This window comes from Mastomys coucha, chromosome X (assembly GCF_008632895.1).
Source record: "Mastomys coucha isolate ucsf_1 chromosome X, UCSF_Mcou_1, whole genome shotgun sequence".
Lineage (NCBI taxonomy): Eukaryota > Metazoa > Chordata > Mammalia > Rodentia > Muridae > Mastomys > Mastomys coucha.
This window is the reverse complement of record NC_045030.1, coordinates 7,486,063-7,494,163: the sequence shown is the minus strand read 5'-3', so window position 1 is coordinate 7,494,163 and position 8,101 is coordinate 7,486,063. Positions and strand designations below refer to the sequence as shown.

General features: G+C 43.7%; 1 pseudogene; it reads right to left on the bottom strand.

Moving 5' to 3' along the window:
* The window catches only part of LOC116091032, a 26,726-nt pseudogene extending 19,104 nt beyond the window's left edge, over nucleotides 1-7,622 (bottom strand).
* Nucleotides 7,623-8,101: the final 479 nt, after the last annotated feature.

Below are 8,101 nucleotides of genomic sequence, written 5' to 3'. Positions count from 1 at the left end.
TCTGCTTCCCAAGTGCTGGAATTAAAGGCCACTGCCCGGTGTAGATGTTGGTTTATTTCTATATTGTTTCCTATGGTGTTTTTTCTAATTATGTCTCAAGCTAAAGTCAATTTGGTGTTTTGACTTGTTCTTCTTCTATAGTCTTGTGATTTACATTGTAAATTGTTTTCATTGTTTCATGGTTTGTTCCAAGGATTGGCTGACCATAAACCTCTATAGGCAAGTGAGCTGTGTCAGCAAGTGGGCAGAACTGCTGAGGTTAAATGAGCTCAAACCCCAGGAATCTCAGAGATTTGAGAATAGCAGGAGTGGAGCCACTCCCTACCTGTCTCTATACCTCCTCTAAAACATATAACCATGACACCCCCACTGAGAGGACCACAGGCAGTCACATAAGGTACCACCAAGAGTGTCCTTCTCCCCAACAAATAGAGCATCAGCAACATCTCAAACTCAGCCAACAGGAAACACCCTCTAGCTCTCTCAACCTCTTATTCATGTCTTTACTCTCACCTCTTGCTCCTTCTTTCCTCCTCCCTCCCCGCCGGCCTCTACTTTTCTATCTTCTCTCTCTCTCCTTTCTAAAACAGACGCCTTAAGACCAAAAACAGACAAACAAACAAACAAAAACCATCCTCTAAATCCCATTGGCTCCCCAAGGTTCATATACTTCGTGTCCACATGGATTTATGTGCACAGGTTATTTCACTGAGGATCATCTGAGAATGGCTGTGTTTACTGAGTTCTCTCTCCCGAAGCATTTGGCCTTGAATCTTGGACCCTCTTGGCTGGCTAGGCTCTAACTGCCTGCAGAGGCTCACGCCATTGCCAGTACAGCTGATGAGAGAGCCAGGCCCCTTGCTACCTGTACTGCACAGGCTGCCCGAACCTCTTCACTCCTCTTTTAAGAAGAGCTGTAACACTCCTGGCATTCTAGCCTGGACCAGAGTCCTGGGGAACCTATTCATCCCAGATTCTGCTTCATCCTCCTCAGTCTGGCATATAGAACATCTGCCACCCCAGAGGAAGACTGCAGACAATAGGATCCCACAACATGTACTTTTCTCATGATCATAAAATAAATAATTCCACTTTTGTAATTGTCATGCAGTACTCGTCTACTTCAGTTGTGTCTGCATGACAGGTCTAAAAAACCATAGATCTGAGGCGTACAGCTTCAAAGGGAGCTAGCTTGCCTCCTGAGTATTCAGTCACTGATATCTCCCAGCTCTGATGTGTTCCAGATTGGTCTCTGCTAAAGTCTGTGGAGAGATCTGCGTGCTTTCTTTATTCAGGCATAAAGGTACACTAAGAAATATTTTGTTATAGCCAAACTAGATTGAACAATGTTTCCTGGCCCCCACAATGTTCCAACTAATCCTAATCGGTGCTGAGCTGATTCTTGGTTTGGAATTTTACAAGGATGTTACCTATTCAGACAGATTGTCTCTCAGGTGAAAGAGATCAGGCATTAAAGTTTACTGACAACAAAGTAAGTTTGTGGCAAACTACTTTACATACTAGAGGGAAGTTGGTTGGCTTCCCTGGCAAATTGGGAGTCTGTCACAAATGCTCCCAGGAATCATTCCCAGGGATAAAGTAATGTATTATTCATGAAAGGTTAACACGAAGGAGACCCCCTGGTGCATACTTCTGACAGCCCAGAAGAATTACATAGTTGGGTGTTTGCTTAGGGCTGCCAAGGTAGCCCAGCGGGGAAGAGCACTATTGTTCTTCTGAAGGAATCATTTACACCTGGCTGTTTGATTTTACTGACTTTGATGTGACTGCTACCTGTCTACGTGATCTCTGACATTTGCCCTGTTTCTGTATACTATATAAGCCTGATTCTTATTTTGTGCAAATACACTCACATCCCACACTTCTTTGTGTCATTTCTGTTTGTCACTTGCCAAACTCCTTGCCCACCGGGCCAGAACTCTCATCACTCTGCAGAACAAGGGGTCCCCGCAGAAACCCAGTCCGTGGCACATAATCACTTGCTATGCATTCAGACTTGGGCTTGACTGTAAAAAAGCTCCCCTGCTTTTAGTCTTGGCTGCTTCTTTCTCCTACTTCAGAGGATACTGAAAGTTTGGCCCAGTTTACCTTGCAACATTTTGGTGGTTGTTTCTGTTTTTTGACACCACAACAGTTAGAATCCAGTCCAATGGATACAAATGAGTTAGAGGGTTCTGGGCTAAGAACTTCCGATGAGTTTTGGTTTATGTGTCTAAAGATAAGTCAAATCAAGCTGGCCCCCTATGAGGCAGGCCAAAAGGTCCAGGCATCTTGAAATGACCACCTTACCCTGCATGAGTCAGCATTCATCAAGGTCTCCAGGCAAGCTGGTGATCCACTGTGCTGTGTCCTACAAGAGGGTCAGGTGCCAAGATGGAGACTAAATGTGGCCAGTCTTGTTCAGAGCTGGTTTTCTCATCTGGTATTTAATACTAAGCTGACTTCTCCCATAAAGCTAGCACTATTTTGGTACAAGAAACCTACTTTTCTCCATCTGGTATACCCTTGTAGCTCATATTTCTTCTTCTAGGACAAACCAACTAAAAAGAGCCACCACACAATAAAACCTCCCCACTGGCATGGATAGGCTCATGCCTTCAAAGGGACAAGGGATCTCTCTTCAGGTTCTGTTTGCTTAACTTTGTGCAACAGATTAGAGGAAACTCTCTCTCTTTCTCTCTCTTTCTTATAAATGTCTACAGAATAAAACAAGTTAACATGTGAAACACTAATATAACAAAAGGTGAAAGTTAAATATATTTTTCATAACAGATGGTATTTTTAAAAATACTCAAAGGGCTAAATAGGAAAAGACAAAAATCACCCCATCTGTCAGAGACAATGGTGACCCAGAGCTACTCTCTCCAAATTCGTTGGGAGTGACAATAAAGGTCAAAAGGTAATGTAGAAACCAACAGGAAAATTAGCTCATTAGTAAAATTAGCTTACCAATAAAGATAGTTCTCCCCAAATAAGTTTTTAGTAACAAATAATAAATCTGTGTTAAGTCTGAGTCTCAGTGTTCTGGAATATGTGCACATGAGAGGCTGCCTGAATGTGTGTGTGCACATGCATGGATCCAGGTTTTTTTTTTTTTTTTTTTCCAAGACATGGTTTCTCTGTGTAGCCCTGGCTGTCCTGGAACTCACTATATAGACCAGGCTGGCCTTGAACTCAGAAACCTGCCTGCCTCTGCCTCCCAAGTGCTGGGATTAAAATCATGAGCCACCACTGCCCGGCGGATCTAGGTTTTGTAGTACCTGAAGATCTTACAAGTTGGAAAAACCTTTCAATTTTTTTTAGAATTCTTAATTTTTTTTTAAGAATTATTTATTTATGTGTATGAGTACATTGTAGCTGTCTTCAGACACACCAGAAGAGGACATCGGTTTCCATTGCAGATAGTTGTGAGCCACCATGTGGTTGCTGGGAATTGAACTCAGGACCTCTGGAACAGCAGTCAGTGCTCTTAACCGTTGAGCCATCTCTCCAGTCCCGAGAAACCTTTATTAATGAATGAAGATAAAGCCCTGCACAGTGGTGCATGCCTTTAATCCCAGCACTTGGGAGGCAGAGGCAAGCAAATCTCTGTGAGTTTGAGGCTAGCCTGGTCTACAGAGCGAGTTCCAGGACAGCCAGAGCTACACAGAGAAACCCTGTTTCAAAAAACAAACAAAGCTGAAAAGGCTGATGGTGTAGCTCTGTTGGTGGAGTGCTTGGTTCCATCCTCAGCAGCACATAAATCTGCCTGGTGGTGTGCAGCTATAACACCAGCATTCTAAAAGTAGAGCATCAGGAGATCAAGGCCCCCTTAATTTACATGGGACTGTTTCAAACAAAACAAACTTGGCTCCAAATTCAAGGACTGATCTTGTACAGTACTAGGGATGGACTCCAGGGCCTCCCATATATTAGTCTAGCATCCTACCACTCCACTCCCCAGGGAGCAAACTAAAAATATCCCTTAACCAATTTGACCTTTTTGTCTTTGCCAATGTCACTATTTTAGTCAAACCAGTATGAAATTAAAATGTCCCCATTGTTCTATCAGGTAAACTATTAACCCAAAAGACCCATATATTTACTTCTATTTAAACTTTCTTTCCTCTGCAGGGAATGGTGGTTTGTGTTTTTAATTCTCAGAAGGCAGAGGCTGGAGGATGTCTGTGAGTTCAAGATGACTAAACAATGAGACCCTCTCTCTCTCTCTCTCTCTCTCTCTCTCTTTCTCTCTCTCTCTCTCACACACACACATACACTCACACACACACCTTCTTTTGGTGTGATTCAAAAAAATTGTCACAATTTATTTTTTTAAAGATTTTATTTATTGTATACATGTGAGTACACTGTCACTGTCTTCAGACACACCAGAAGAGGGCATCAGATCTCATTACAGATGGTTGTGAGCCACCATGTGGTTGCTGGGATTTGAACTCAAGACCTCTGGAAGAGCAGTCAGTGCTCTTAACCACTGAGCCAGCTCTCCAGCCCCAATTTATTTTTTTAAATACATTGTCTCTTTTGACAACTTATAGAAATACCTGAAAAATCCCCAAGTATGGTAGTGTGTGTGATCTCAGCACTCAGGAGGTTGAAGCAGGATGGTCACTGTCACCAGGCCAACCTGGACTAAGCAGCAAGATCTTTCAAGGAAAAAAATGTTGTTGGAAAGATGGCTCAGTGGGTAAAGGCACTTGCTACCAAGTCTGATGATCTCAGTTCAGTCTCCAGAACACAGATGTTAAAAGGTAAGAACCGACCCTCAAAAGTTGTCCTCTGACTTCTACAAACTTGCTCTGTGGCACACATGCATGTGTACACACACAAATAAATGTAATATGTTTGTTTGTTTTGAAGTTTTCTAGACAGGGTTTTTCTGTCTGTCCTAGAACTTTCTCTAGACCAGGCTGGCCTTGAACTCAGAAATCTGCCTGCCTCTGCCTCCTGAGTGCTGGGACTAAAGACATGTGTCACCATGCCTGGCAATACATGTAATTTTTGAAAAAGAGAGGGTAAAACTGTTCCTCCAAATGAAATGAAATGAGAAATAAAAATAAAGAAAAAGAGTTAGGTGTAAGCACACTGATAGGGCAGAAGGATTGCCACAAGTTCAAGGTCAGCCAGGACTGGTGTGTGTGTGTGTGTGTGTGTGTGTGTGTGTGTGTGTGTGTGTGTGTGTGTGTGGATTTCATCACATAGTCAGCCGGCTGGCTATTATATCTATTGCATTGTTGATTTCCGCCGTGTAAGACCTCTCCAGGGGAAAGAGCACACACACCGCTCTACTTACCCTAGACAGAGAACCCATGACAGACCAACGTAATGACTGCACCAAAGTCCAGCTTGATAAACTACTGAAAACCCCAGTTTTACTGGGGTTACTAACAGGTGTATGGGTGAGGGGTTACTTACAGGAACAGGGGTGACTACAAAGCAGATGCAGTCCAGAAAAGCCCATCCAAACACTGGTGACAATTCTTGAACCCTGAAGTCCTCTGCAAAATTGGACAACTGGACAGGTTTGAGAGCTCTCCTTATGGCAGCTGGTCAGAGTTTCCTCCCCTGGTGATTGTTGACTGCTTCTAGCCAAGGAAAGAGAGCCTTTTAGAACCTTGCAAATTTCAGGATTCAGCATGTGAAGTTCACATTTCAAGTCTGTCTCCTATTCCTCCAGGAGGGAATGTTTCCCAACCCTTTCTGATAGCTTAAGTTTTGTTTGTTTAATGTTTGTGTGTGAGAGTGTTTTACTGGCATGTATGTGCACCATGTGTGTACCTGGTACCATGAATTCCCTAAAACTGAAGTTAAAGGTACCATATGGACACTGAGAATCAAACCTGGGTCCTCTGCAAGAGCAGGCAGTGTTCTTGCCTGCTGAGCCCTTGATGAACCATCCTGCCTCCATCCTATATATGGCTAAAACTATTTCTCAAGAATTGGGCTATGCCCCACCTTTACTTCAAATGGTTCTATATTACTTGTTCCAGGAAACAGCAACTGTGCCTTTGTTCCAAAAAGTTATGACCATGTTGCAACCCTATTTTTGTTTCAAAGGTTATTATGACCACCTTGCAACCATGTCTTTGTTTCAAAAGTTGTTAAGACCAACTTATTATGCTCTGCTCTGCTTCTGTAATCCTGTCTGTTTGCCTGTCAAATCACTCATTTGGAAACCTCCGACCCCTAAGCTATAAAAACCTTGCCTCCTTCACATCTAATGCTGACTTCTTGAACTCCACCTTAGAGGAGGCAACCCGTGCATACACATGAATTTAAAAAAAAAAAAAAAAGCCTGCAGTGGACTATGGTGGCCCCAACCTTTAATACTAGCACCCAGGTGGCAGAGACAGACTGTTCTCTGAGTTTGAGGCCAGCCTGGTCTACAGAGTGAGTTCAAGGACAGCCAGAACTACACAGAGAAACTTTTGTGTGAGTGTGAGTGTGTGTGTGGGGGGGAGTTGCTTTAATTAATTTTATCATGATGATTAGGGCTGAAGGTCTCTATTCAAATCTTTGATGTCAACACCATTCCTACAGTCCTCTTTTCTTTGAAATTTTTTGAGATTAGGTCTCACTATGGATGGGTGTTTTGTCTGCATGGACTGTCGTACCACATGTATGCAGATCTTGAGATCAGGAGAAGGCAGTGGACCCCTTGGAATTGGAGTTACAGATAGTTATTAGCCCACCATATGAGTACCAGGAATTGAACCCATGTCCTTTGGAAGAGCAATTAGTACTCTAAACCACGGAGCTCTCTCTCTCAGTTTCATAACTAATAGCTGGGATAACTTTTCACAGACCCTCTTTTGGCTCTTCATACTTGAAACATTGTTTCTCTTCCACCACCTACTTCCCAACTGCTGTAGCTCAGTGTGGCCCTACCAGGTGGGCAGGCATATTATTCCTGGAAAGCATTCCTGTCCTAAGGTGGCCTGTAATTCCTATATACGGAAATATAATGGCCCATTAAAGTCATTCCAACTGTATCTCCAACTCGACTTCTCAGCATCCAGAAGTCCCTTAGCCTGTTGGGATGGGACAAAGGGAGAGTCATAGTAGGGGAGATAGCTATGTAGTCCAGGCTGGCATCAAACTCACAGTGAATCCCCCTGTCTGTGCCTCTGTAGTGGCGGGATTACAGATGGACACTAGCCACCACTTAACCATTTAAGCTCATAGGAATCCCCTTTCTTCAATTTTACACACATGTATGGTTATTTCTGGGGTCGCTCCAAGGGTTTCCAGCAAACAAGGAGCCTGATGCTTGAGCCTTAGTTCCGGCTTTGTGCTCTGGATATGTAAAAGGTTTAGATGCTTTTTGAGTTCTGATTAACAAAGGGAAAAAAAAGCGGGGGTTGGGGGGACACAACAGAATCTAAGATGACGTAGGTACTTGGATCTGCGCAACCGCCACAGTTCCCTTCCCCCATCCCCTAAGTCATTGAGCAGACATTCCCCCCACCTCGTGGTTCATGCCACGCTGGGGCCACTAGAGGGTAGCAGAGCCTAACGTCAAGCGAGGTTAGGCACAAGAGCTGCTTTTCCAAGGGGATTTCTGAACCACACTCTCTTAGACTTCCGGTGACGCCACCCATCTTTGGCCACAAAAAGTGTGCCCGCTTGACACAAGCACAGAGCCACGGACAGATGCTGTTCTGTTAAAGATCAGGTTCATGGGACAGTGTGGCTTCCTCGCCACCCCTATGGGCAGAAGTCCACGTGGCTATGGGGCCAGGCCCCTAAAGGAAGTAGCACAGAGCTGTCAGGTGTCATAGCCTCTGTGTAGCCATAACGAATCCTTGTCATCACTGAACCCAGACAGAAACATTGTGAGACCAGAGAGGAGGTCAGGAAGAGGCCACTGTCCCAGGCCTTTGGTGGGGACTCTTAACAGCAGTTAAGACCCCAGGGCTGTATAAGTCACTCTTGCTGTTGGTTGAGACAGGGGAGCTGCGTGAGTAGATATATAATATATATGTATATATATGCATATATATAATATATATATAATATATACATATATATATATACATATATATATATATATATATATTCACCAGCTGCCAAATGCCAC